This window comes from Siniperca chuatsi, linkage group LG20, assembly GCF_020085105.1.
Source record: "Siniperca chuatsi isolate FFG_IHB_CAS linkage group LG20, ASM2008510v1, whole genome shotgun sequence".
Taxonomy (NCBI): domain Eukaryota; kingdom Metazoa; phylum Chordata; class Actinopteri; order Centrarchiformes; family Sinipercidae; genus Siniperca; species Siniperca chuatsi.
This window is the reverse complement of record NC_058061.1, coordinates 4627204-4648127: the sequence shown is the minus strand read 5'-3', so window position 1 is coordinate 4648127 and position 20924 is coordinate 4627204. Positions and strand designations below refer to the sequence as shown.

Here is a 20924-nt window from a genome sequence, read left to right as displayed (position 1 = left end):
TCACCCATGATGACGGAGCAAGTAATCCAATGATTTGATACAAAATAATTTAACAATTTAAAAGATACAATAATGAAACATTCAGGTGGGAAACCTTAGCATGTGTAAGATCATTTTCAGTGTTAAAAAAAAACAGGTTTCCTTACTCACAAAGTAAAGAGGAAAGACAATGATTTGGGCCCATAAAAACCAAATTAACTAAATAGTTCCATGAATATTACATTTTGAAACTCACCAAAGACATATCAATTAAACAACAATTTCTCACTCTTGGCAAAGGTTATGTGCACCACAGAAGTGGGGCATTGACCCATATTAGGGTCAAGGCCTAGAAGAGTCAAATATAGACCATTTTAAATTGTGTTTCCAGTCCCTGACACGTTATGTACTTTGGCAGCTATGCCAGTTCTAGCCACACACAGACACTTTTTCTTCACAGTCTGGAAAACAGAAGGTGTGAAGAGTTTTCATGTATAGGATATAGTAATTGGTGGAGCCATGTGGCTTTAAATGTAAGCTGTTTTGTTTGCATTTAGCTCATGCTATAAATACACTTCAGTGTGGTTATCTACTGCTTTTATCCTTCTCCTGTGTACGGGCTAACTGTGTCTAGAGTTTGCTATAATTTCAATTCTTAGGGAACAAATATCTAAATAAGAATATTAGATACATGAATCTTTTCTGCAGGTTGCCGAGAGATTCGTTGCCTTGACTCTCCCTCTAAAATGCAGGGTGACTAAAGCAGTAGACATGTTCTCGTTAAAAGGGGAGATTGACGCTCCTATTCCCGCGACATCATCATCCCACACTAGTGGAGCTCCACGGTGTGCGATGTGATGCTCAGTCCTCCACAGTAGCAGCTACAGGAGGCGTGCTTGTCCCTGCCACAGGAGCACAGGAGGTGGACTGGAGCAGAGGCCAGCAGGCTTTTACCGGGCACTTGACACACCGTGAAAGAGAGCGCTTTTTTGGGGGTGCTTTGCCCCCGCCTCCTACTCTCCCGAGCGATGGCATCCACGGATCGATCAACGGGAGCGCGTGAGTTATCCTTCTTATACAATCCGTGCATTGTCTTACAATGTGTGCCGAAGATACAGAGCAAACTGGATGTCTAACAGTGTAGCGCATCACAGCCATGTTTTAGTCATAGCACCAACAGAGCTCAGCCTCGCTTTGAAATGGGCCAAACACGGGGATGTAAGATTAAAAAACAAAATCATCATCTGCTGTGTTTATTTATTGTACGCGCAATTTATTTGCAGTGGGCACAGCTGATGCATACATCTCCTTAAAGGAGACGCGTGTGCGCGGCGCTTTGGCAGCATCAGCATCACACTGCCCTGGCCGCAGGCAGCCTTCATTTTCAGCTCCGTGCTGATGGAAAGCGCTCAGCAAAAAGTAACCTACATCTGTCGGCTGGTTGTTCTGTGGCCTGCTTTTATCTCTGCATATTAGTATCCAAGTGAGATGCAAGACACTGGAAAACAGTCTCAAATCTCAGCACAGCCTTCAATAAAGACACCACAGCTGAACTCGCACTGTGTTGTGTCCTCTTGGAGTATCATTTGAATTTTAACAGTAAGCCTGATAGACTGATGATATAAATATACAAACTCTCTTTTCAGTACAGCAAAAACAACTTGAGACCCTGTAAGCATATTTATATAATAACAATAACTATTTTTTTTAAATCTAAAAATGTGTCGATATTTCATGTAAAACACAGAAAACTAAAGTTGGACTTATCTTGATGATAATGTTTTTGATTCATGATTATGGTGAAAGTAACAGAAAAACGACTCTTATAAATGTCTCAGCTGTACAGGCATCACGGCTGAACTTATATAAAACTCTATACTAAAAATAGTATAAGCCTGATAGTGTAATAATATAAATCTATAAACTCTTTTCAGTAAAACAAAACCATCAACTTACGTCCCTTTAAGAATGTTTAGAAATTTTAGATATTTTTTAATCTGAAGAATTGTCATTATTTTGCACAAAGTAGCCACAAAAAACGGGAGTTCGGTGGACTCTCTTATCTCTGTTGTTTTGTAACTAGACTAAGAGTCTACAGCCGTGCTAGCATCTCTGTGAGGCTGTACTTGGGCACAGTGGCGCTAACGTCAGCATACTAACATGCCGATGTTTAGCAGATATGTTTACCATATCCTACATTTAAATGTTAGCATGTTAGCATGCTAACATTTGCTAATTAGCACTAAACTGTACCATTTCATTACACTCCACCCAATATTTGTTGAGACATTTCACGTTGAATCAAAACTGTCAACCTGCTGGTGGCAGTAAAAAAGAAAAGAATTCCCATCACCTGGGAACCATGAACGTCTGTACAAATGTTTGTGCCAATCCATGAAGTAGATGTGGAGATATTTTACTTGCTATGTGAAAACTTTTGACCTGCTGGTGGTGTTAGAAGTCAGGGGATCATAAAGTCATTAGGATTCATCCTCAGGGGACCATGAATATCTGTATCTATTTCATAGCAATCCTTCTGACATTTGTCAAGTTATTTTAGTCTGGAGCAAGGTGGTGGACCGACCGATCGATCCGGCTGACATTGCCTGCCCTAGAGCCACGCGGCTAAAAACATAAACAGTCAAAGGGAAGTTGCTAAAAAGGCTGTTGGCACATTTGGAGGAGTGTTTCTGACTTGGATAATCAAACACTGTACATCAGACTAAGGATAGATAAATGCAAGATGAGACCAAAATGGAAGACATCCCTCGCCTTTCTCCTTTTAATGGAAGAGCTTGCACGTGTTTCAAATTATTTTAAAATAGCGAGTCCTGCCTGGATAACAAACACACAGGGTTTTTGCATGAAGTGAGGCTTTTAGGGGGCCTGTTACTGTCCTCAGAGAAAGCCTGGAGGAGATTGAGAGTGGACAGCGACGCTGTGCTGAAATGCAGCTGGGTTTACCCTCACAGCTAAAAGAAATGTGGAGGGCTGATAACTTCTAACCGTGAAAGAGGAGTGCCGAAAAAGCCCTGCCTACATACTCACGGTACTGGCATTCAGATCTCTGATTCAAGTCATTATTTCACATGCTCAGACAAGCCTGATAATTAGCTCCATGCCAAAGTCTGTCAGTCACTGTCACTGTCTCTGCAGTGGCCTATAAGAGGGGTCAGCAGGTTACATTAAGAACTCATTATTTTTCACTTCCCATTCATCTGCAGCGCCTGATCTTACTGGTCTTCAGACTTCAGTTGAGTACCACCACTTCATTTGAAGTATTCACCCTTCTTGTCGGTTCCCATAGGGGTCCTGTCCGAGGGAGCTAATTTAAAGAAGTGAATCATGGCTTAAGCCTACCTGCTAATCACCAATCACATAGCCACTGTACTGCTGTACAGTCTCTCATGGGTCTGGGCTTGTTTTTCTGTATTTCTGCCCTCGTTAATCATGTTTTTTCTCCACACTTTTAAATTGGATCGCAGCGAGCTCCTCCATGCTTGAAGCTGTTGTATAATGTACTTTGTTATGTGCTGATGAGTGCTGTTGATGCTGTTTTTCTGAAACATGATGCACTGTGAAGTGAGGTTAGAGTATGCCAGTGATTTCATTCGCATGAGGAAATGGCCCCTCAGTCTGATTTTGTTTTGAAAATTATTAGATTTCTACTAAGGACACTGTGCCAGTCCAATGCAATATACCTCATATCAGGGTTGTTTTGGTTTGTTTTATTTTTTTTAATGGCATCAAGACACTTTACAGAAGAATGTGTCACAGTCCCAACAGTTGGTTTGGCTCTGTCATCATGGATGATTCATAAACAGAGACACACCCTTCAATGTTTGTTGCATTTGTGGAGTTAATTAGAGTGTTTTTTTTAAGCTGTATTGTGCCCGTTGACCTTGAAGAGGGTTGTTATGGAGTAACTCCTGCACTGTGTCAAAAGAGGGTGCGTTTGTGTGTGTGTGTGTGTGGGGGGGGGTTTACTGACGCAATCAGCCTGAGAACATTGGCACCTTCGAATGAAGTGTTTTTTTCTCTGTTGAATGAATTAACTTGTAGAAGCAAATGGAAATTACAGCTGAAACAGTTGCTGTTAGCACGATTTGATTTCCAATGTTCTGGATAATGCTACTGAATATGGAAAATCATATCCTTACGTTAAACCATGAAGATCTTTTTTAAAAGAAGAAAATGTAGACACTCAAAGTAACACATTATAAGGCCTCATTCAAATCAAAATAATCGAACTACAAACCTTTTAACCTTTATACAAAATGGAAGCATTTGTAAATTGTTGCCTCAGTATTGCAAAGTCAAGAAAAGCAGTGGATTGTTTCAGTCTATTTCAGCTTTTTTAGTGGCACATTCTGAACCCTGCAGATCCCTGAAATATGCCTAGTCTTTCTGCAAATTGCACATTAAATTCTGACAAGTATGTAAATATAAATCTGCTTTTCAGTTATTGTCATTAGCAGTATTCCTCTCCCAAACACATTGACGATGACATTAATGAAATTTAAATATGGTGCAAGGTTCAGTTTTTTGTTACTTTCCTTATCTCCATCTCATAAGAATGAGTCAATGAGGAGCGGGCTACAGAGATCTGGTAAGCTCACTTCTTTCTAACTCCACACACCCAGATTTATTTTTCATTTTCAAACTTGTAGTGTTCAGCCCCAGCCGAGGCTGACTCATGTGACATCACTTGAGGCAATTTATCAGATTTTTCGCAGCTCCGTCTGGAGCCACAAAAAGCTTTATACTACTTTTTTGAGATATGCAGTAATACTCCCCAAGACTTGTAGACAGACTTGTAAAATCAGCGGAGTTCCCCTTTAAGGTGAGGGAAAGATTGTAGAAATGGTTAAAAGAAACCAATATTACTTGTCAGTAGGAAACAAACAGTGGTCTCCTGTCACAGGCTTTGTTGACCCATCTTCTCCTCCTCCTCCTCCTCCTGGTTCGATGGTACAATAACAACGTCACGCCACTTCAGCCTTAGCTCCTGATAGACAAGAGTAGTAATTCACACGAGAGGTCCTTGTCATTAAATGAAATCATATGTTGTTTTCGGCATTTTAACAAACAACTAATACTGTCATTTTTGTTGTGAGGACAGTCTAGTGAGTCAGATTAATGTTCTTCATGGGCCAGAACATGCACGCCATGTTGTTTCCTTCCCTGACCCTGACTGTCCTCTTTGACAGAATCTGAGAATTAGAGCTGTCAGCGTGTTGAGAGCAACACAATGTAACAATACTGAACAAAACAAACAGTTTTCTTTATACAAAACATAATTGTCTTCATCTTCTTTAGTTAACAAGGTCTCTATAGAGGCAGTTCTGACATAAAAATACACTGAAACGTTTAAAAATCCTCAGAAAGATTGAAGTCAATCAACCAAACAAAGGATAGACCATAATACCGAGCTATCAGATTTGTCACTTTCTTTCAAAAAAAGGTGAAAAGGATTCCACCAAAGTAAATATTCTGGATTTGGTTTATGTTGTGAAACCTTTTGGTTTTTCAGCTCTATAAGTGAAGAGCTGCTTGTGTTAAGGGTTTTGTTTTTCAGTCGGGCCTTCAAAGCAGGGTTGCATTTGAAATACCTCAAACACTGTGTGCTTTATTTCCTTTCTCAGCTGAGAGTTTACTGTACATGAGCTGCATCAGGAAGGTACAAACAGTGAGTACTTGAGGTTGTTCTCTCCTGTGTCACAGGGATGCAGGTTTAGCATAAATGAATAAACCTATGATGAATCAGTATTGAATTAAATGTTAAGTTGAAATGATTACATAAAATTGATCTAAATGGGGATTTTACCAGAGCCCAAAGGCCTGTTGGTGAGAGAATAAAAATATTGTGTTTATGATTCAACACTTAAAGAGTAACTGTGGTTATTTTTAATCTGAGCCTTCCTTTTTGATTCTTTATCTGCCTGTTCCAACTTCTTACCGAAGCTATATGACGTTTACACTGAGTGAAATGCTCAAACCCAACACATGTTTTTTCATGTTCATCCATATGGAAATATTCTAAATGTCTTGGCATTATTTCACGCTAGTAGAGTAACTCTGGGGACGGCAATGTCAGTCTGATAGTTGGACGGTCCACCACTTTGGTTCAGAATGAAATATCTCAGCTACTATGGATATATTGCTATGAAATTCGGTACAGACATTCATGTTCCCCAGACAATGAATTCTACTGACTTTGGTGATCTCCTGACTTTTCCTTTAGCGCCACCATGAGGTTGACATTTGTGGTTTTGAGTGAAATATGTCAACAACAATTGGACGGATTGCCATGAAATTTGGTACACACAATAATGTCCCCCTTAAGGATTATTACTAATGTCTCTGGGGAACCCCTAACTATTCATTTAGTGCCACCATCAAACAATTAATTTGTCCAATACTTTGTTTTATGACCAAATACCTGCAAAATAGACATCCATTCACATTAGCCTCAGCTGTACTTTGTGTTTAGTGCTAATTGGCAAATGTTAACATGCTAAATTAAGATGGTGACCATGTTAAAAATTACACCTGCTGAACTTATATTACTGCTGTGCAATATCCACCGTCTAATAATCTGGTTAATCTGCTACACTTAACTTGACAGTACTCATTATTGCACTATTACTAGCTGTAAATCCACTTTGTACTTAATTTATCTGACCTGTATTATAGTGTATTATATTTTGAGTTGCTTAGTACTTCCATTTCTGTGTGCATTGGCGTGATAGTGAGCAGCTGTAACGAAAGAGTTTCCCCTCGGGGATCAATAAAGTATTTCTGATTCTGATTTTGATTCTGACTCATTAGCATGATAGCATTGTCATTATTAGCATGCTAGCATGCTGAAACTAGCATTGACCTCACAGAGCTGCTAGTGTGGTTGTAGACTCTTAGTCTTGTTTACGCATTGCCCCCAAATAATATTTGCTATCTGGTATTTCCACTATAATTTAAAATAAAGTTCTGTGTGTTTGAACAATGTTTGGCTGCACAGCATGTGATGACTAACCCACCGGCAAGCTGCTTGTTAAGCTTGTTTTGTGGTTAAAGTTATTAGTAGTTTATCTCCACTTTAAAAGTTTGATTGTAGCATCACAGCAAGGGTAACACAATTTACAGTAAATTTTACAGTAAATATTGCACTCTGAAGTTGCATTAATAACCTGCTTTACAGCTTGATGATGCTGTAGTTTCCACTGAGCACCTGAGAGCTGGGCTCAGACATGAGAATATGAGGCCATTTATCTCTGCAGTATCATCACCGGTGGACAGCACACAAATTACCAAATACACACACACACACACACACACACACAGACACACACACACACACACTGAGGAAATGTCCTGCCTAGAAACAGTGCTGACATAATTCACAGAGAGCTAATTTATGCAAAACCTTTTCCATTTTCCTCCAATGTCTTTGCCACTTTTCATACTCATTTTCATTGTGTCCTGCCCCTGGGTCTGCTCTCCCTGTGAATCTACACACTTATGCTCCGATTATGTTCACGCACATAAATATGGAGGTTTATGTAAGCTACTTACAGACTGAATCACTAAATGAAGATGAAGAGCAGAGGCCCTGCTGGTTGATGGAATATTCATAGACGGCTTTTAAGGGTCACAAGGGGTAAAGGAAGGGGGAGACGGAGAGAACAAAGAGGGCATGATGCTGTGGTCCTGTCTTTATTGTATATCAGGACTTTCCATTTAGGCCTGGCTCTTTAATAAGTCAAAAGATTGCAGTGCTAGGCTGTGTCAGATGTTTTGTTTCAGAAGTCAGTACAGCAGGTTTCTGTGCTTATGTGTCTGCCAAGTTACAATTTTGCAAACAATCATCATTTGGGGCGAAGACAGGAGATAATGACCATTTCCAAAAGTCACGACTGGTGACTAAGTGTTCATCATTTTCAATACAGCAAGTACTGAAATCCAATTAACCAAATGTCCTCAGGCTTACCGGCATGAAAACAGAGATGAGAGGCTCTTTTTGAAGTATGGTTGATAAAAGTGCACATAGAGTGGAAGACAGGCAGCTCCCTGGTGCATGGAGGTAATGTCCATCCAGCACAAGCCAGATTTCACTAATCGGGTTTATGGCACAGTGCAAAATGCTGCGCGATGGTTACACCTGAAGGACGTTTCTGTGCCAAATCAAAGCTTTGATAATTTCAGGAAACAACGCTGCTGAGGGTTCCTCCTCCATTACCTTCAGGAGATAACAAGGTGGAAAACCCTGGAGGCAGGAGCACATTCACACACATATACACACACACAAACACACACCTCATATGCCCCCGTCTCTCCTTGCTTTCCCTCTATTTTTTGCTTTCACTATGTCCTGTTCTCTTTGATGTTGCTGCCATTCAGTGGGAATCCTGTAGCTTGAGTTTACATGTTTGTTTTTAATTTTGTGGAACTGAAGGTTAAATGGGTCTTATTTTTGTAGTTTTGGTAATCATTTCTATGGGCAATAACATAGTCCCCACAAAGTTAGTTACTGCTGAGATCTGGGAACACAGCGACATCAATAAAAATAAGTTCAACGAGGCAAAAAAACACATGCAGTCACACAATCAGGTGTCAACAAATTTAAGACAAAACGAAGGGGAAACGTGAAATTATTACCCAATTGTTTGCAGTTTTCCTGTACAATGAGGGATTATTGATGACAATGTGCTCACACATACAGTTTTACCTTCAAATGAAGTGGTTTGTATAATCTGGTGACACTGATTACCCTGTCACTGTGTACAATATTATCATAATTGATAGAAATGATGGCTAAAACTACAAAAATAAAACCCAAGTTGTAATATACCAGAATTTTCTTTAATGTAGTCCATCAGGAGTAATACAATTTCATGACCTTGGGAAACCTGATCAAACATTATGTATTAATCAGAAAGAAAGCGCTTTTACTTAAAGGTGTGTTCAGCTACAAAGTGCAGTGAATTTTCACCTTGCAATGTTTGCACGAATTTGACTGCTGGACCACTTGTGCAGTGTGTGTTGATTCACCCCAAACAGCCAGTGTTACAACTGTTACGCATTAGCTGTAAGCTAGATAGCTATGGACACACCAATTGTGTGTGTACAGTGTGTCTGTGTGTGTTTGAGTTCAGCTCAGCCTCTGACTGAAGTCACTCAAGCCCCATTTGCGACCTCCAAATCCAGTATTTCCGTAGACTGTTCACAGCTTTACAGCAACAGCACTACAAACATGGCCCTGCTGTTCTCTTCGCATTGGCATTCTGTCTGAACACACAGTTAAAGAATATGTTGACAGATACAATGTTAAGGAGCTCATTCTTTACTTGGTTTCTCTGCTCTCTCTACCTTCTTTTCGCTCCAGATTTTTCTCTATTTTATTTTTTATTTTTTACATAACTGTGGTGTAATAGCTGTGGACCAAGGCAGTGACCACTGACTCTCTCTTTTATCTTGCTTCTGAAAAAGCCACGGACGGCCCACCTGCATCAAGTCTCTTCTTTCTATCAGAGTTTTGGCTTTAGATGAGTCACTTTGCCATATTCTTTCAGGGAAGAAAAAGCCTCACCGCTTTCCAAACTCAGCTTTTGTGCTCAAAGAAACAACACACTCACACCTCCCACTGCCCTGTCCAGGCTGTTTTCATTGTTCAAGAGCAACCCTACTGACTGCACCAAACACCACCAAGTCTTTTCACAGCAGTGCAGCAGGATTGTGATGATGGGAAATGTGGTTTTTGTTTGATATGGAACCTTGAACATTGTGTGACAACTGGAGGATGACATAACCGGGTTTTGGTTGTGTTGCTTTTGTTGTTAGAGGACACCTGGTTGCTTAGGAGACTGAAGGAATGTGATGTAACTGCAGTGTAATGTGACCACTCACTCTGTCTGCCCACTCAAGGCACTGTGCCCACCATGGAGGCATAATGTAGAGTAATGTGAGTGAGTGTGTGTGTGACCAGAGCAGCTAAAAGTATCTGTGTGACAGAGGGGCTCTATAGTACCAACAGAGAGTTATAGTAAAAAGAGAGGAAAATAGACACTAGAAAGGATCGTGTGTGTGTGTGAGAGAGATATCCTGGTTCGAGAAAGAGGTAGAAAGTCCGTTTTGAGCCTGGAGTCTTCATGCTCACTGGGGAGTCATATGATTCTTTTTGTGTCTCAGAAAAACCAGGTTACCCACTTGCTTGTCACTTGTTACTGGACTGCCTAAACTCCCTCTGGTGCACCTAAAAATATCTACTCACTCTGAGAATGCCCCACCAGTGTTTTGTAAGAAAATGTCTCTTTGTTGACAACTCAGAAAATGTTTGCTATTTTAATTCTGCTGCCGCTGTGACATTTTTTTCTCTGCTTTTATTAAATGAAATACAGTACATATGTGAAAAAACAAACATCTCACAGAACAAAGAAGCCTGCTTCTGTCTGGAATCAGACCCGACTAACAAACAGTCATCAAATTGACTCAGACAATACAAATAATAATCTCATCTGTGAGATGATCTTTGTGTTTGCAGCAGGACCTGGGCACAGCGCATAGATTTCCAATAAATATGTAGCTGAAATACAGCTAACAAAAAGGAGAGATACTAGAGGAAAATAACAGGTAGAACTGGAGTTACGGGTGAGGTCTGGGATCAGTCAGAGGCTGAGCACATTTTCGAAGATGAACTGACAGAAACAAAAAGTGTTGACTACTGAGGAAATACTTAGATAACCTGTTTGTATGTACTGTAGCCGACGATGTAATATTGAAATTTTCTGTTGTTACTGCATACACGTTGTTATACATGTTTGTTTTGGCCTCAAATGTTAGCCAGTTAACAGAGCTAATGCGGTATATGTTCATTGTTTTGTCTGAACCGAAATCACACAAAAATCTAGCCAATGTGTGTTTGTCGTGTATTGAAATGGTACGTGCAATACTGTGTTTTTTTTCAAGCAAACTTAATCACAAACCTTGACATGCTAATATATTAATGGATGTAGCTATTGTTGTCATGACATGGGGATCATAACTCAGCATTTCTACGTGTCTTCTTCATTGTTATTTTAATTGCTAATTTAACATCTTGCCAAGGGACAACAGTTGAAAATTAGCCACCTAGCTAACACTGGCACATTTACAGTGAGGTTTATCAATGTTCATTGTCCCTGTAAAGAATAAACAAATTAGCATTGGGTGTTTCTGAAAAAGTTTTGCTTCTAAAAATACAGGTATGCCAGGCCAGGTAAAATAAACAAGATTGACCAAGTATCCACGATAATGTCATGAAAACGTCCTTCTAATCATCCAAAAACATAAAGGCAGGCAAATTTAGGCCTGAAAAACTTGGTGAACAGCTCAGTCCATGAGTTCAGACTAATAGACTTTTTCGGTCTCATTGAAACCGTATCACATCTATTCAGGGTCCAAGAATGTGTACAGGCACATTGTGTTTCCTGTAGGAAAGCCTTGCTAGTGTTGTTGCTTGCGTGGGCTGCTGTCCATGGTACTGAAAGCCAATAAGCAGATGAACTGCACACAAAGGATGGAGACAATGAATTCATGGTTCCTAGTGCAAATCAATACGATGATATCGATATGTCTCATATAACACTCATCAAAAACAATGTTATCTCTCCATATTTTCCAGATCTCACATCCCTGACTTGTACTGCTATCGCTAGTGTATATACTATAAGATACAGTATTAAAGGTTAGAAATGAGGGAATATGAACTGAAGACACACCACCTTGTCATCCTGCATGACAAACAAAAACAGATCCCAGAGTTCAATGTTAAAAACTGTTTCATGCTCTCGCATATCACCTTTTATTATGTGGTTGATGTAACAGTCAAAGACCTTTTTTCAAAGCCTCCCTTTGCATCTTTTATTTCACGCCAGACGATAAAAGATAGAGAGGTGTTACATGTTTTCAGCAGCTTACTATATACGGACAAAGAACAAGCTGGAAGCCTTTTCTGTGTGTGTGGATGAGGGGTGTTTCTTCAGTTAATGATGAGCATGCTCTCCAATGCAGGTCTATATGTGTGAAGTGTGCAGAGACACGTGAAGTGGAACATATGGGTTCAATGCCCTAACAAGTCTGTTGCTGTGCCTGTGTCTGTGTGTAACAACTGGCTGTCTAACGCAGCCCTTCTACATGTTCCTCTAAACCGAAAGCATAGCCTCTCCCCTTCTCTTTCATTCCCTCATTCTTCCCTTCTCTCCCTCTTCTATCTTTGTTCGTCCTGTCAGCTGCGCTGTAATCTACTGTAGTTGTTTGTTTTATCCTCCACAAGTGTTGCATGTCCCCAGCCCCCCCAAGTCACTTGGTTACTGATTCTTTCTCCCTTTCTCTCTCACTCTGATGGCAGTTGCATATGAATGTTCATAGCAAACAGAAAGTATGTGGTGACTGCTGGTGCATATACTCACCACTGTGCCAATGTGACATTCAGATTTACTCCAGTCTCTTTCCCAGGATCCGACTCCTCCCCCCTTCTCCTCAGACTTCAGTACAGTTGCTTGAGTACATTTCCTATGCCCCTTACTCCTTCCTTCACCCCCTCACTTGTCTTTTGATTGCCCCAACACACACACATACTCGCCTACATACATATACACACACATGTTCCTTCCTTAACACTCCAGTCTCTGTGAGAAGATGAGCATCACAGGGCAGAAGAGGGGGGAGAGTTGGAGGGTTTAATGTGTGTGTGTTTGTGTGTGTGTGTGAGGCGGTGTGAGGACTGGGGAAAAGGAGAGCGGCCTTCAGTGGCTAAACGGTTGTGTCCTTTGCCAAGGACAGAGACTTTCATTAAAGTAATGTACTAACGCCTTGACAAAGAGGCACACGTGCTGGAGCACACACACACACACACACATTCAGAGGACATGCTCACTCAGTATTGTTTTGTTAATGACACATGGATGCGCAGAGGTATATCCATTGTGTATAGATGATGTCACACACGTGCACACATCATAAGCACACATGTTTTGCTCCCACAATGCACTGCTCATATTTATCATATATTCTTTCTGATCCAAGCCAGTGCTCTCTTTTCCCTCACACATCATCTTGTCTCTGGACTCATCCAACAAGCAGCAGCAGCATGCACTATTAATTAATCAGCAGCCACAGATTGTCATATCAGCACCGGGAGCCAATTAAACATACTTGGTTATATTTTCTCTCTTAAGCAGGTTCTCATAGATCTTTATTTCTTGAAATAATAGCCCAGAGTCCAGTGTTAACCTCAGTTTCTACAGTATGCAATAGTTAGAAATTTTTAGTGGATGATTGGATTTCTATTTGTTATATAATTTAGATATGGAATAAAGATTTGGATAAGCCCTTGCCTGCATAAAACCATGTTATGGGTTGCATTTTATTATGCATCTGTGTGGGTATGTGTGTTACGTATGCTTTTGTTTTGTGCATTTTCCATGCATCTGGTGTCTCAAGACATTTCCAGTTGAGAACAATTAGTTTGCTTTGAATGGGAATGAAATTGAAATCTAAAAATAAATAAATACTCTATCAAACACATTAATTATGTAACAGCTAAAAGCTATAGCTTCAGCTCTATATGCATTACTTTTAATTTCATGCATCTTTGGTGTACCATAATTTTTCATAATTTTTTTGTCATTCATATTCATATTCAGACAACTTTATTGATCCCATGAAGGGCAATTCATTTGCAGCTTACCTAGTTCATACACACAACTCAAAAACTCACAGTTATATGTCAGAGGCAACAGATCAAAATACTTAGGTCAATACAAGGAGACAACAAGCAGCAGAAAATAAAATACAACAGAATAAAGCATTTTGTTATAGTTTATATAAATAACGGACTTTAAAAGAATGTAACAATGTAACTACTAGGCATTTAGTAGCCTGATAGCAGAAGGAATGAAGGACTTAGAGTAGCAGTTTGCTCTCCTAAGGGGTTCATTATAACGCCGGCCTGAGGCCATTACAGTAAATTCACTGGACAGAACGTGGTCAGATTGGCTGATAATTCCTTTTTTTTCTGGGCCACCTGTTTGTCCAAGTCCAAGTACAAGTCTCTTTGCTCCAATTATCTTGGAGCAGACTCACAATACCATTTGTCCTTCACAGAAAGCCCATTAAACCAGCAAATAAATGAGAAAGTTAGAAGACTTTCAATTAATTAATTGATAAAAATGACATAAATAGTAAAAAAAAAAGAAAGAAAGTCATTTGTGTTGAATGTGTGTGTGTGTGTGGGCTTGTTTTACTATATTCATGGGGTCCAAAAACCAGAAGCACACTATACTTGTGGTGTCCCAACAGCTTTGTGGGACCAAAATGCTGGATCCCACAAGTTTAAAGGGCTGTTTGAGGTTTAAGATAGTGCCACAAGGTGTGTGTGTGTGTGTGTGTGTGTGTGTGTCTGACTATCAGTATTTTAGTCAGTGCATGACAGCAGAACAGACACATTGGAGGAGGATGTGATGTTCTGTGAAGCACACAAGCCTTTAGATGCAGGGGGAACAAGACACGAGTGAGAGCCATGTACGAGTCAGGGCCACTGGCGATGGAATGAATCGAGCTGCTCCTGCTGTCAGGTCTCTGGCTGGCATTAATGTATGAATCTACCATGAGGCGGAAGCTCACAGAGGTGTGTGTGTGTGTGTGTGTGCGTGTGATGGAATCTGTCTGATACTGTTTTCCATGTCAAGACTGTGAAGTCATAGCATAGCATTGTTTTGCATTACAGCGCCTTCCTCACCAACTGATCGTCCCTCGCAGCAGGTTATGAAAACTCAGTCGACAACTGCAACATCACTAAACGAAACCCCAAAACCAGAATCACACTGCGCTATGTATAATAATTACAAAACTTTAACGAATAAACCATAAGATTCAACACATCCCACAGAGGATCACCACCCTTTGCATTCTTCAGTGAAGCTCATTGCACAGTAGGCTACATATGATACCAGAAAGCTTCAGCTCTAAATGAGGGCTGCAGTATTTAAATTATCGATGTGTTGCTTATTTTTCAGATCAATCAATTTATTGTGTAATCAATGAAATGTCAAATGACAATCGCAAGTTCCCAGAGCCGAAGTGGGACATCGTCAAATTCCTTGTTTTGTTGGACCGACAATCCAAAACCCAAAGTTATTACATTTTCAACGATATAAAACAGATATCTTCACATTTGAGAAGCTAGAACCAGCGAATGTTTGGCATATTGGCTTGACAAATTATTTAAAGCGAGACTATGTCACTTTATAAAGAATAAAAAACACATTCATCCTCTTACAAATAAAAAGTTGAGTTCATACGCAACTATAAACACAATACACTCACTTTGCTGCTACAGCCTCACTTGGTCTGGTATGACAAGTAGCTTATGGTGGCTAATGTTAGCAAACGTATTGACACTAACTTAATAACTCTTCTCTACTTGTGCTACTGTTATATTAGCCTATGTTTTAGCATGTACTCTTAATGTGTTCATTCCCGGTAATTGTGGCCACAGTGTCATCTGTTATATTATCACCATATAAAGTTGTTATGGTGAATGTGTTATTAAACAGTTACTTATGAACACATCCAGCAGTTACGGAGCAACATGAGCATTCATTTGGAGTTGTGTTTATGGCCACCTGATAAATATAAGTCCAATATTCACTCTTTTTTATCTCTGTTTTGGTTGCTGCCAACTTCTCATCTGATCTCTAAATGCTCCATGCTATGTTCAGCAGCTAGTCGCTAACTTTGTCTGTCTGCCGCTTGGTGCTGGACAGGTAGCTACAGTGGGTTTATCAGAGCTTTTTTTCCTGAAAACAGCTGGAGCTGCAGCTGGAAATTAGGTTGATAAGAAAACCCAAACAATGAGCTGAAAGACACTAAAAAGTTCAGTAGAGCTGCAGAGAAGGATGATAATTCTCTGTGGGTTTATAATTATGAGCTACACCTTACACTTGTTATTATAAAAATATTGATTAGTGCAGCTAATCAAGAGCTTGACCTCTTGTAAGGCTAACTGCATTCACAGCTCTTACACTTTCTCTTTTCACCACATTGTGAATCTCATCTGTCCTGCCATCTTTCACTCCAGCCTGCTGACATGCCAACTGTGCATCAATAGAAAGCATTACACTCTTTCTTAATGTAACAGCTGAGACCAAATTACAGGCTTTGTTTCACTGGGAAACACACTAGTGCTTGTGAGTCATCCAACTCACTCACCCTGTATGTGCGTATTGCATGTACACCACATGTGATCGTGACTGCATGTGGCTGAGGTTAATTAGGGAGGCTAAGCAATTTGGTAAAAGGAGGGTGGGCTTCAATTGCAACCACAGAAAAAAAAGTCATTCTTATCTTGTCCTCTCCGTCTTTTTCTCTCCGGTCTTTGCCTCTGGGCTGCAGCTTAGCTCGACATTGACTCAGATTTCAGAGCAAGAAATCCAAGTATTGGACTGGTTGTAGTAATAATGAGGAGATTAATGTCCTTTGTGGAGAAAGTTCTCATTCAAAGTCAAGATAGAGTTTTTTTTTTCCTCCGCTCAGGGGGGCTGAGATGAACTTTGCTGCTGAATACCAAGATGGATGAATGACACAGAGAAATAGCAAGAGAGGAAGGGAAGAGGGGGTGGTTTGGGAGAAAAAAGAGGGGAAGGAACTGCTGGTTTGCTACAGCTCTGGTGGAAAGAAAGATGAGGGGAGGTACGAAAAAAGAGAGAAAACAGCAATGGAGCAGACAGAAAACAGAGAGGGGAGAAAAGAAATACAGCAACACAGCTCATTGTCTCCATCCTGCCCCTGCCATCAATCTCCCGAATGGCAGCTGCCTTACTCGCACTCACACACACACACAAACACACACACACACACACGCAGCACTCTGCCCGCCTGCCTACGCGGCTGATTCCCTGAGTGATGAATCATGGCGCGGTATGGCATGGCACAGCGCGACATTTGTTAGTGGTGGTGTTTTTCTCCTGTACTGACAGGCTGTATACGTGCTTTGTGTTGTGTGTGTGTGTGTGTGTGTGTGTGTGTGTGGGTGTGTGTATTGTGGATATGGACAGTAGTGGTACGTGGTGTGGGGCTGGTGCTGAGCTGTGTGTGTGTGTGTGTACAGTACACATGTGTTTCAAGAGTACATAGTGTCTTCTAGGTAACCAAGGCTGAACACCACACAGCAACAACAGCTTTATGACGCAGAGCTTTATCAGCCTTTAAGTAAAGAAACAGTCATCAGCTTTGGTTCACAGAGAAAAAAACACGATTGTTGTGTATTTATTAGATGTATTTTTTTAGTTTATTACATTATTCTGTAAACATTACTTAGTGTAATTTCATGAAATACGATTTAATTAAGTTTCTTTTAATTTAGTTAGTTAATTTTCTTTTGCCAGGGCCCCAATTTACATTTCAGCTCCTATTGGTGCCATAAAAAACATTCATTTGGTAAAATGGTAAAAAGGTATGGGAAAAGGAAACGGAGTCAGCAGTTGAATTGTAATTAAAAAGGTGCCAGTTGTCTAAACCAGCAGTATGCATGTCATGTCACATGCAGGATTCAGGGGCACGAATCATGTGCAAGAAAGATTCATTTAAGGATGCAAATCAGAGGTTTATACCATACCACTGAGGTGATGTTTAAAAACATCAGCTTTACAAATGTTTTATGATAAAGGAAATTCATTCAACACAATTGTTAGACTTACACTGAATGTAAACATAGACTTTGTTTACAAGAAAACTTCGCAGGGCACCTTTGAATCTGACTGTGTCTAGGCCAACATAATAAATTATTAAAGGACTAGGGATGGGTATTCATATTGTAACCTATACAAGGCTTTATTTTTCGGAATATAAACATGTTGTGACCCTGTTTTTCATTAAACAGAATATACTTTATCAAACTGCGCAATACAAAAAGCTTTGCCTAAATAAAATATAAGCTAAAGTAAGAGAAGTTAAATCAGGAAATATATCTAAGCAAGCCTACTTTTGATACTGGACACATCAGTACTCAGTGCTACAGATACATTTTGGTCAGTTCTTAGAATGTATTAAGGTTCGATACCCAGCCCCGCAAAAGACTCTGAAACAGGTCTTCATCTGGGGAATTCAAATTTATAGAAAATGTAATTGAACAACTAAATATATGAAAAATCTAAATAATTAAAGAGGGGGTTGCATTGGGGAACTTTGACCCATGTTTTCACATCAGAGAAGCCTTTAGACTTGTGATCAGTCATGGTACAAGAGATGGTCAGTTTCCCTTGTGTATAGATTGATAAATGCACTTGTACTTTTTGATGTGCGACAAATTGGCTACTGCCATTACCCCTTGTGTATCTGAACTCTTTTCTTCCATTATCAAATTTTGTATTTTTAGATTGTTGTGTGTGTGAATTAATATTTTGAATTGAATAGAATTGACCTCAATATTTCGAAAATCCTTCTATGGCCCTGGTACAAATGACTAAATCCTAATACCAAACACTAATTCATGTGTAATAATTGTCAAAATGTAACCCCAATACCTCCAGGTTCTGCGAAGACTATTCATGACCAGAGGATTTTGGAGCAGAAATCTAAACTAATCTCAACCGACTAAAAGAGCCCACATATTGTCCCTCACACAGCTGCACATCTTTGCCTCCTCTCGCAGCTTGTTTGAGCAGGAAACAGGCCTATTTTCTCCAACACTTACAATAACTACACCTACATTGATTAGAAAGTGGCAGTAGTGAATAATAAACAAAATGGCACTGGAGGTGGTTACTCTATATACTTGACACATGCAGGCAGGTGAGCATGACAATTTCTCAAGGTACCTGACTCAAATAGTATTTGCTAATTTCTCTTGCCATTTGTTTGAACCAGTCTGGAGTACCAGATGGTTAGATTTTATCACATCAGGCTGGAGTTAAAGTTATTAGGCTAGTTACCAAAAAGGATATAGCTCAGTGGGTGTGCTCACAAATCATTTTCTATTATTTTGCTGTATGTTTTATTTTAGGTTCACACTGCCCATTTTCAACACACAAAAAAACATCACGTAGACCTGCTTAGTTTTGGTGACCTCTGAGGTAAGAGAGAAAAAGACCCTGTAATACTATCAAAAAATACTCTCTTTTTAGCTAATTTTTCTTTTCTGTGACTCTGAATACCGGTGCTAAATTAATGCATCCAATGTTTTGTCCCATAAGGCACCTACCTCCCTTCTGGTACATAAAGTAGGTTGAAACAAATGCTGTTATTACCAGTTGACCCACATCTGACAGCTATCAGAGGTGTTTGCCCACAACGCAATCCTAAGGAGACGCGACTGTCCATCACCAATGATGGACAGTCGAGCTGGTTATACTGCCAGGCCAGCACACTGTATGGCAGCGTTTCTGCTTTCTATCCAGATCTAGACGAATCTCATCTCATTAATAGTTTAGTTAGTAGATGACGGCTTAACAGTGGCCATGATGAACATAATGGCTTTTGTGTGGAAAAAATATCACCTCAGCTCTTTTTACCTGAGGGTTAATCTTATATTTTATAAAAGTGAATTAATTTTTAGGATGTTAGCGGAGGTTGGTTTTTGGTTTTAAGCCAGGTGGCCCACCTCCGCTATAAACCACTGTAGGAAGCCTTTCATAACCAGCATACTACTTTTACAGCACTGCAACAACCACATTACAACCGTGTTTGTACAGTATACTTTCTGGTATGTAAATACTGTATGTTTCTTGTCTAGCTATATATATATATATATATATATATATATGAGATGTATGTACCTATATGAAAACGGTAGATATAGAGTATACCTGTGATACATCCATTTATGTATAGAAGGGTAGCTACATGAGTATGAGATAGAATAAGAGTGGGAAGTGGGAAATGTCTTTTTTCTTTGTCAGTTTAAAATCTGCCTACTGTACCTCGCTGTGTGGATCTGATGGGGATGATTGTTCTGTATGGTAACATGAGGCTGTAAATAGACATAACTTTTTAACTCTAACCGGCAAATTTGAATTATATTTGTAATATAGTTTAGAACACTTGGATCAGACATGTCTGGCTGATCCATTTAATTAGGTCAGAGAACAGCGTCGATACCGATTCAGTACATTAGATTTGTGCATCAATACCTACTACCTGTCTCCCTCACACACACTCACACACACACACACACACACACACACACACACACACACACACACACACACACACAGAGCATTTTTCCTGTTTGCACTGCTGCAGCCACGTCCTTGTCCTCACACACATAAAACACACACTCTCTTTGCACTGACTCATTTCCATACTCAGCCAGATTGATGTGCATGTGCTCACATGTCCGCATCAATACCCACACACATACGCACTCATTCACAAACACACACACACGCACACACACAAAGACACACCCCACCTGCCGGCATGTTAATAGGTTCTCAGTGTGTGTTGTACCGTCCAGCTCTGGCCTTGTTCACTGTGAAAGGAGACTTTCGCAGAGGAAACAGGTGCAGCGGAGCGACGCTAGGCATTATGGGAGCATTTGGTGGATGAGCGCAGGGCAGAAAGGCACACCACCTCTCTGCCCTGGACTCTCCATTCACAGACATACTGTCTGAGTCAGAGGTGCCAAACGTCCAGCCTGTGGGGATCACAGGGCGGCACTGAGAGGGGCTGGACTGTTTAACACTGCCAGACAGAGAGGAGGGAGAAAATAAAAAGCAAGGAGGGGACAGAGAAAGGGTGAGATGAATGGTATGACTGGGATACAGAGAGGGTGATGTTCAGAGAGAAAGGGGCACTGAAATACATTAACAGCTGGGGGACGGATAATGGGCAGAGTGGTTGCATGTCCCTCATGCAAGATACAACATTAAAATCACACACTGCAGACCCTCACTCCCCCAGTTTCCTCTTTG

General features: G+C 40.2%; 1 protein-coding gene across 1 annotated transcript in view; it reads left to right on the top strand.

Annotated features, from left to right (window-relative positions):
- Positions 1–701: 701 nt before the first annotated feature.
- The window catches only part of tbkbp1 (TBK1 binding protein 1), a 59575-nt gene continuing 39352 nt past the window's right edge, over positions 702–20924 (top strand). The window contains exon 1 of the mRNA XM_044179049.1: positions 702–1038. The gene's annotated coding sequence lies outside the window, so the exon portion shown is untranslated. The remainder of the gene's footprint in view (positions 1039–20924) is intronic.